We start from the raw sequence: 10163 nt of genomic DNA, 5'->3' as shown, positions 1-10163 counted from the left end.
TGTTTTATCTTCATTGGGGGCATAGATACCCACTATCAAAATGTTTGTACCCTGTAGAGTAATTTCAACCCCCACAAATCTACCACTATCATCCAGTAATACCAATTTAGGAAGCAATTGTGGGTTAATGTAGAGAACAACTCCATTTTTTTTTTTTGGTCCAGCCGAAATAAATTCTTCACCCAAATTTTTACAAATCAAATATTTGGAATCTTTCTTCTTAATATGAGTTTCTTGTAAACAAATTATATCCAATTTTAATTTTTTCAAATAGTGAAACACTTTCTTTCTCTTCTGCGCCGTATTAGCTCCATTTATATTCCAAGTTAGATATTTGTAATCCATCTTTAAGCGTGTATTTTAAAATGTGCCTGATGCTCCTTTTAATCCATCATCTTCCTTTCCTTCCTCTGCATATCTTTGTTGACTTTGTTCCCTAGGAATTATATCCATATCTTTGAGTTTATCTTCATCCATATCTTTTGAAGCTTTTCTCAAGAAGTCCCTTGCTTTTTGAACAGTATTCAATCTATATTTCTGTTGTCTGAATGTAAAGATCACTCCTTCTGGAACATCCCATCTAAACTGAATTTTGCGTTGCTTAAGTTTCTCTGTAAGGAAAGCATATTCTTTTCTCTTACGTAAAAGTCTAATAGGAATTTCTTTCATTACCAGTATTTCCTTACCATCAATTTTAAAGGTATTTTTAAAGTGTTGCTGTAATACCATATCTCTGGTCGTCTTCTTTATAAAATGAACAAGCACATCTCTTGGAATTTTATTCATTGTTGCATATCTGGAATTAATTCTATACACTTTATCTATTTCAAATTCCATCCGATCTTCATTCAAATCCAGAAATTTTACTAGAGCATTAACAATTTTATCTCTGATGTCTTCACCTGTTTCCTCAGGAATTGCACGGAATCTCAAACAATGTTCTTTGTTTTCATTTCAGTCACAGCCATATAGTCCAAGTTTTTTTCTAATTCCAGATTTAATATATCTGTTCTATTCTCCAAGATTTGTACCTTTTCTTTAGTGTTTTTTGCATCCTCCTTTATTTGCCCAATTGTCCCTTTAATCTCATCCACTTGTGTTTTAATATAGTCTTTTATATCTGTCAATTCAGTTTTCATTTCCTGTTTTATATCATTAATCCCTTCCATTATTTTTTGAAACATATCTGGGGGTATAACCCCTTCCCGTGGATCAGTAGAACTTCTTCTTCGCTCCTGGGTCTTAGTTGCTTTTTTAGTTGTCATTTTCAAGAAAAGCCTTTAATTTCTGATATTAATCACTGTTCCAAAACCTAGAGGCAGTCTATTTCTTTTTTTTTTCCTCCACCAACAAAAAAGTTAATATTCCAGGCCTGTTATTAAAGTCCAGCCAGCACAGCACAGTTCTTATCTACATCCAAGAATGCAAAACAATTCTGGTTGCCAACACCAAACAATTAGTAACATATACGAGCAGCAGATTCGTCCAAAAAGAAATAGTCCAAAGAGAAAAATAGTCCAAAATATAATAATTACCTCTCATCCGTTTTTAAACTTTAAAACTCCAAATTCAGGCCAGCTTTTTGTCGTAAAAAAAGTATATAAGTTGTTTACATTTTCTTTCTTCCTTAATTATATTTAAAAGAGAAAAAGTATGACTCACCCAGGTTTCTCAGTTGCTGATTCGTAAACAAATCCCTTTTATTGTAGTAATTTAAGCCAAATGATAAGATTTAGACAGAAGTAGGCTCGCTGGTTAAGAACGTTTTTTTTAAGAAGAAGAAAAAAAAACGCTTCGCTTTTTTCCAGTACAGCTTGCGTGGAAATCCTGACTCCGTCTTCAGCCGATCGGCATGCCTTCTTATCTCAGGGATTTCCTGATCAATTCCAGCCGCCGACAGCTCAACGAAGTCTTGTGGAAAATCTGATCGGTTCTCCTATACCTTGGAGAACATTTAAGCCAGTCCAAGATTCCTCTTGGCTGGCTTTTAACCTGAAAAAAGCTTCCTCTGAGGCAGAGCTCCCTCAGAGACAACCACCAGCCAGCACTCCTTCCGGGAAGTCCTGACACTCATTCCTCAGGACAGCTACGTTATACAGCTGACAAACTTCTAGTTGACAAACTTCTTCAAGTTAGAGCCCTTGACCTCAGGCAATTCAATCCCAGTCGGTTTATATCCCATAACTTCTGTTTAACTAGGTTGAGAATGAAGGAGTTTATTTTCACCATGCTGAGATGGCTGGTGACTTTGGAGCTGGTATTCTCTATGCAGGGCTGAGATGTGACACTGGCTGGCCATTAATAACAGTTTAACTTGTGAGAAATTGTTTTTCACAGCACATGGTGCTCACTTTTCATGTGCTCATGTTTTAATTTCTCTGTCATTAGTTACATTTTGGATCATTCAGGGAAAGGTAGGCAGGGAAGGTAGGCAGAAAGTACCTATTCAAGGGAGAGGACCATCGCTCTGTAGTAGTTGAATCCATTGAGCAGTAGTCCGTAGGAGAACATACACTTTTCATTCAGAAAATTCCAAATTCAGTTCATGGCATCTCCAGTGAAAAGGATTACAGAAGAGATGATTTGAAAGACCCCAGCTTGTGATCCTGGTGAACTGCTGTGGTGGTCGTTCCTCCAAGTACTGAATGTGGCCTCTCAAAATGTAGTAAATTAAATATATCTGTTCAATGTTTTTGATTATGTTATAAGATAATATTGTAGAGTCCCCTCCTTGGGGTACAAGGGAACAGAGTCATAAAATGGTCATCAAAGACTAATGTATATAGACAGGGATTAAAAATATTATAGTATGTAAGGTATTTTTTTCAACATGGTTACTTTAGCTTGCCTGAAAGATTTTAATTGAAAAGCCAGAGATCACCCTGTGGAGATGCTGTGGACCAAACCAGATGTGATGTTATCCAAGCAATTAAAAACTGCACAAAAGGAAATATCAGCTATGGAGAGGTGGCAGATCTGGATCAGGGTCATAGTGCCGGGAGTCTCATGCTTTGCCTCATGTGGATTGAGTTCCTTTCAGCTGCTGTTTGCACTAGTGAGAGCTTTCCTGCCTATGCAAATTTATTTATTTATTTGATTTATATCCCACCCTTTCTCCCAGTAGGAGCCCAGAGCAGCATGAGCCCAGACTCCATGATCCAGATTCGGCAGTGGCAAAGTCTCCTTCCCCTTGCCACTATTGCTGTCTGTATGCATTACCACTACACACAGCTATTTACTTCTGTAAAAATTAACAGAATTGCTAATTGCGTTAATAACCTCATGCATAGTTTGGCCCTTAGTGATGACATCATGCCACAGGGACATCCTGGGAGCTTCTCATGGGCCCTGTAATTGCAGCATCCGCCTAGCATAGTAAAAAACAAATAGTCAGGCGCTGGTTTCTCTTACACAGAATTAAATGAGCAAATATATATGAATCACCTTGCACTATATAAACGTTAATATGCAATCCTAATTATGCAAGCCTACTCCAAAATATGTCCTAGAAGGGCCAGTGTTGGACTAGGGCAGCCTTTCCCAACTAGTGGGCCACCAGATGTTTGTCAGCTCTTCACTAAGACAGCAGTGTCAGTGGGGGTGCAGGCAGGGCTGGAGATTCCTTGGTAATTGCCAGGCCGTAAGTCCTCAGCCGGCAGCTTGGCTATAAATCTGCCAGGCTAGCAAGGAGGAAGCAAGATAAGGGCAGAGGCCGTTCCAAGCTTACTTGCCAAGCCAGAAATCCAGAAGAGACGTCAGTGAAGGTCCGGGTCTAGTTTGCTGAGAGATCAGTCCAAGTCAAGGTTCAAGCTGAACCCAAGGTTTGACTTTTAAGGAGCAGGTTTGTCAGCAGGTGTGAGCCATCAGTGTTTTGGCCTTAAGTGGACAGGCCTGCCCCTCTTCTGCCTGACCTTCTGTTGTCTACATTCTGCAGGTGAGAGGGGAGTATCCTGTTCACTCTCTGCGTCTGGCTGAAGGGCTTCAGCTGTGTCTGGGGTGCTCTGCAGCTGAGGGGGAGAAGGAGCTGGGTTCTCAGGAGTTTCCTCCATTTCTCCTTCTGGGTCTGCTGCTGTTACTCCCGAGCCATCCTCGTCTGATGAGTCCTCTGACGGGGCCATGACAATGTTGTTGGACCACAATTCCCATCTCTCCTGACCATTGGCAGTCCTGGCTGAGGCTGATGGGAGTTGTGGTCCAACAACATCTGGTGGCCCACTAGTTGGGAAAGGCTGGACTAGGGAGACCAGGATTCAAATCTCCACTCAGCCATAAAGCTCACTGGGTGACCTTAGGACAATAACTCTTTCTCAGCATAACCCACTTCACAGGGTTGTTGTGAGGATAAAATGGAGAAGCGTACACCACTTTGAGATATTCATTAGCAAAAAAAAGAAAAACAGACATATAGGGCTGCAGCCCAAGTGTTATTAGTTTTACACTTTCAGTTGCTGGGAAAGTGTCAGGGCAGTTTTCTTTAGCTTGCAGTTATGCACTCCTGGAATGTAGGAAACCTAGGGCTCATCCAGACGACTGCAAAATGTGTGACACGCCCGCTATGTGTGTTCATTATTTTTCGGTCGTCCAAATGACGTCTTGCGCTGTTACGCATTTTCGCGGGTTAAATCCGCTCCTTGCAATACCGGCAAAAATGTGATTTGCTGTTTAAAATCGGGAATCATCCACTGCGCCTTCAGGAGTTAGGATGCAATACTGCGGACTTTACAGCAGATGGGCGGTTCTTGGGCGTTTCCCTTTATCCCTTCTCCTCATTCCAGCCAATCACGTACCTGCACTTTTGTGCATGTGCGAGAATAAGCCCGGGAAAATTGAACCAATCATCGCAATGGTGGGGTGTTGGGGGGGGTCTGCAACTACTGTGCAGATGCATTTTATTTTTTGCCAGCCTACAAACTGGGCCGCCGCTCTGGGTGAGATCTGCAATGCACAGCAAACGAGAAAGGGGTGGTGATCGGTTTCAGCCTGTCTTGGAAAAACTTTGTCAATTTCATTCTACTGGCTGGGGTTTTTGCTTCAAAACAGAAAAGCATACATTCCTTTAAGTGTAATATCGCAAATGCAAACAAGAAAAGGGCTTCTGGCCCATTTCAAGCCTGCTGGGAAAGCTTTGTCAATTTCATTCTCCATGGGAAGGAAAGGGAGCTCAAGACTGCCTGGGAACTTTCCCCAAATCCCCAACTTGCAAGAATCTGCTTGGTTCCACAGTAGTAACTGCAAGGCACATTGCAGGCTCTGGTCTTGGTGGCCTTGAATGTAGGGGTGGTTAGCAGGGAAGGGGAAGGAAGGGCACCCTGCCTGCTTCACACTTGCCCTCAGCTCAGACCACTGGCAAACTTCCAGGGCAAAGGAGATCGGCACAGACCTGGCCCTGGACTCCACGCTCTACCTGGCTTTTAAGAGCAGTTAGGTTTTTTCCCCCTTTTCTCTCTCTCCCCCTTCTTCCCTTTTATTTTGCCCCTCTTAAGGATGAAAGGAGGGTTTTTTGCTCGCTGCAGAGCTGCTGCTAATGCCTGCTGCCAGTGCTTGTTAATTTCACACTTAAGTGGAAATTGTTTCAAGGGAGCAGATACATTGTATCCAAAATGAAATAGTTGCAAAGCATAATAATCGATCCCTTTATGTCCATTTTGCAGAGCTGCTGCTGCTGCTGCTTGTTAATTTCACATTCAGGGGGAAATTGTTTCGGAGTGAGCAGATGCATTGCTCACTCACCCTCTGCTAGCTCCCTCGCTCCATTACAGCAACTTAAATTCAAATTTCCCGCTCTTGCGTCCAAGCGCCTGCGTGTGCTTCGGTGCAGGGAGCATACGTCATAGTCTGTGGACCAATTGGCTCATGGGGCGGAGTTAGAGGTTGGACTTTGGGGAAATCCGGAAAGAATGTTTGATGTGTGGCCAAAAAAACAGCGGTTTTCTGGACATTTTAAAAAGTAAAAAAAAACAGGCGAAAAAGCGGGGGGGGGGGAACAGAAGTGAGGACTATCCAAGCACAACGCGAATAGGCAAAATGTGGATTATCCAGGTGAGTTTGGGTGAGCCCCTTCTTTCTTTCTTTCTTTCTTTCTTTCTTTCTTTCTTTCTTTCTTTCTTTCTTTCTTTCTTTCTTTCTTTCTTTCTTTCTTTTTTCATTCATTTAACCACCAATTAAAATGCCAGCAGGTTGGCCATTTGTAGAGTTTTTGGAACATGTTAATATAAACAAAACACCCATGAATAAGAAAATTCCTGATGCAGAAACCACCCACAATGCGATAGTTCTCTTGAGTTCATATCATGGCTAACTATAAACCGCTTACCATCTGCGATCAGCTGTGTACTCACTGCAGAATGGATGCAGCAAACTGGGGAGGCAAATTATAATAAGTCTTTGTGACCACCTGAAAATGTAGTATAGCAGAAAATGGTAATATTTGCCTCACCAGGTGGCTAGCTGGCTGGCTGGCACATCCTACCATGTGGTCATCCACTGCAGTTCACTGGCTCTCCATTTGGTTGCATAAATTTTATTGTGTAGTTACAAGTGGCCACTGCATGAGAAATGATTATCTCTTCTCCTTAAGTGGCTTAGTATTTTATTTTATTTTATTGATGGCTTGCATTTATGAATTGCCCTTCCTCCAAAGGAGTCCAGGGCAAAGTATAATAAAATATAAACCAGCACAATACATCAATAAATAAAACACATAGAAATAACCATAAATAATTATAAAATAGCAAAATCATTGGAACCCAGAGATTACTTGCAGCTCTTGGGCACTAAAACAACAAAATAGAAATCTATATAAGGCCTAGGTAAACAAGAACATTTTCAACTGATGTCTGAATGTAAAAAGGGAAGAGAACAACTGTAAATCTAAAGCGAGGGCATTCCAAAGCCAGGGTGCCATCATGGAGAAGGCAGTGTTGCACATCCCCAAGCCACAAATCCTAGTGGAGGCCATGAGCAGAACACCTCCAGCTAAATTTAGGGATTGAGTTGGCTGGTATACGAGGAGGCTTGCCTGCACTGCAGACACATCATACATTTAAAGTACATCATTTCCCCAAAATAATTCTGGGAACTGAGGTTTGTTAAGGGTGCTGGGAATTCTAGCTCTGTGAAGGGTAAACTACTCTTCACAGGATTACATAAGAATACTGTTTTCCACCCAGGATAGTGTGCTTTAAATGTATGGTGTGCATGCAGGGTTCTGGGCCATTTAGAGCTTTCTAAACCATCACCAGCATCCTGAATTGGTCGCAGCAGCACGCAGCTATTTTAGGATCTGAGTTACATGCTGCCATTTTGCTGCCGTGGTTAATAACTGGGCAGCAACATTTTGTACTAACTAAAGCTTCTAGACTGTTTTCAAGGTCAGCCCACATAGACTCAATCGCCTTCCTTTGCTTCCTTCAAATAATTTCTGTGTTCTTCACCATTCGTCCTCTTATATGTGCAACTGCGCATGCATGAAGGCTTTTCATAAGTCACCTTAAAGCTATTTCTTCTTTCCTGCAAGCCTGCAGAAGGACATGCACAATGGCAATGGGTACAGTCCTTACCTATTATGGGAGATCCATGTGTGGATTCCATATATAGATCCACCTGACCCACTCTTCTCCAGGACTATGTACACGTAAGTAAACTTCATGTATGGTCCTAGCAAGAAACAGGGTGCTTGGATCTACATATGGGAGGCATGCATGAGACTTCCACAACAGATAATGCCTGCACCCATTGTCATGTGCTCATGGAACCGTAGATTATGCCTGATATTTCAATATGGATCACAGGAGAAAGTCAACAGCATGTGGGGCAAGCAGTAAATAAATATTATGTAATGCATTCTAAACAAGCGGAGTGCATTAATTTTATTTTTTATTATTCACTAATTTTTTAAAAAAGTTTGAGATTTATTTTTATATCTTATTTCACAAGAAATGATACATCCATATTTGGTGGCTACAGTGGACCAATTTTCAAAGAAGAGTCACTGTTACGTAGTGGGTAGGGTCTTAGGCTGGTGTGTGTGGACTGGGCTCAGGTTCCCACTCAGCTGTGAAGCTTGCTGAGTGACCTTGGACCTGTCACCATGTCTCAGCATGACCAACGTAATATGGTTGCTATGAGGATAAAGGGGGCTTTTACACTGCCCCAAGCACTTTGGGGGAGGATGGGAGAAAAATGTAACAAAGAAGAGTGTGTAGGTCAGCCTTCCCCAACCTTCCCCCTATATTGTTGGACTCCAACTCCTATTGGACCCAACCAGCATAGCCAATGGTCAAGGATGATAGGACTTGGTCCAAAACATCTTGAAGGCACCAGGATGGAGAAAGGTGCTGTAGGTAGATGTAATTCAGGTTGATTTCACACATGGGGCTGATTGCATTAGTTTAACGGATTAAAAAGGTAGCGCTTCTGTCCCAATTTCTAATATCCCTTTCACACTGCACTACCTGTTGTGTTAGGGAACAGCAGTTTTTCCCAGCATATATACCAGCATTTTGTGCAACTGTCTTTCACACGGCTTGTTTTCCTCCCTCACCCATTATACACATGTGCCCTTGTTCCCCACTGTGTAGGAGGTCTAAGATCTCGTTCCATCGCCATGCAAGCCCTCTCCCTTTAGGATCTGACTTTTTAAATCGTTTTTGTTGTATCAACACAGGGTGTGTGTGTGGGAAATGCTGCTGCTATCTGCGCCAATGCCGAAATACTGATACAACGTTCGTCAGGCAAACCCCCCCCAAACCCCATGAGAGTAAAGGGCAGGAACGCACTGCATGCTAGGATGCCTCGAGCTAGCTTGTGTGAAAGATCAAATATAATGCGCAAATTACCAGGTAAGAAATCGTCAGAATAACTGAATAAAGTGCAATGTGAAAGCAGCCTTAGTCAGCTTTCTATAGCTAATAACATGATCAGGTTTCTGCTGTTTTCGGAACCCTCAGTCTAGGGCACAGAGTCAAGGCTATGTGGCATCCAAGACCATTGCAACGAGGAGACGTCTCAGTTGAACAGCATCCCTCTGTTAGATTTATTGTTTCTGACTATTTCAGGGAACAAAACAATCTTTGGCAGGAGTGTTGTTAGGAAGTGGCTTAGCCTTGGCTCTTTTGTACCAGGCGCAGACATTTTCCTTCCTTTTAAAAAAACCTTTTAAAAATGTATTTGATTGCAGGACAGCTAGACACTGTTCAAAATATAGGGTGGTGAGTGAGGTCTCAGCCACACACACCATCTTAAATTGTCCTGAGGAAATCAGCATATGCAAATACTATGCAAATTTGTGTCATGGGTCTGCATGCTGAGTCTTTTAAATACCTAGAAACACCCCTGAATCTTGGTCTTGTAAGTGCTTAATGTACTTTTGGTGGGCAAATTAATAATACATTTTATTTGAAAATGAAGTTGCTACATGCAAGGACTGGCATGTGTTTTCAGAAATCTCTCCATGCAGACCAAAGTAGTAAGCAGTTATAATTATCTAACTTTTCTGGGAAGATATAAACATATTTGAAAATGTTCAGCTCAAGCTGTCTTGGAGATCTCCACGGTAACATAACTGTGAAACAGATGGAATCTCAGAAGAGTCCCACTTTCAGACATTATTCTTAAATTTATATCCCACTTTCCTTCCACAGAGCTCAAGGTGGAGTACAAACATGTTCTTCCTGTTCAGATTTTATTCTGAAAGCAACCCTGCTAGGCATGTGTACATGCTACTGATTTAATGTATGGGCATTTTCAGGCTATCAAAATTTTATTTCCTTCCTTGCAAATGCACATAACATTCTTAAGGGCAATTCAGTGACCACTTCCAGCAGGGAAATGCAGTTGACTGAGATTTCCCAACTTCTCTGCAGCATGCTCTCAGAGAGTTGGAATACATTGCCTTGCGCACACCCCTTAACCGGCTTCTCCAGTTAAGGGATCTCAGGTAGCAGGGCAGGAAGAGATATCTGCCTCTGAGATTTTGGAAAGCTGCTACAACCTCACACTGTTCTGGTTTAAAAAGACTAGTATATTAGGACATCATAAGGTGGTTTCATTTATTGTATGTATTCGTTGTAAATTATCCTTCCGTACAGCTAGCATCATCTGCAAAGAGTCTGGTGGAAAAAGTCTTCTTATGTAATCAGCAGGACACACAGGGCCACATGAAC

This window comes from Rhineura floridana, chromosome 6 (genome assembly GCF_030035675.1).
Source record: "Rhineura floridana isolate rRhiFlo1 chromosome 6, rRhiFlo1.hap2, whole genome shotgun sequence".
NCBI classification, from domain to species: domain Eukaryota; kingdom Metazoa; phylum Chordata; class Lepidosauria; order Squamata; family Rhineuridae; genus Rhineura; species Rhineura floridana.
Note: the sequence above shows the minus strand (reverse complement) of the source record.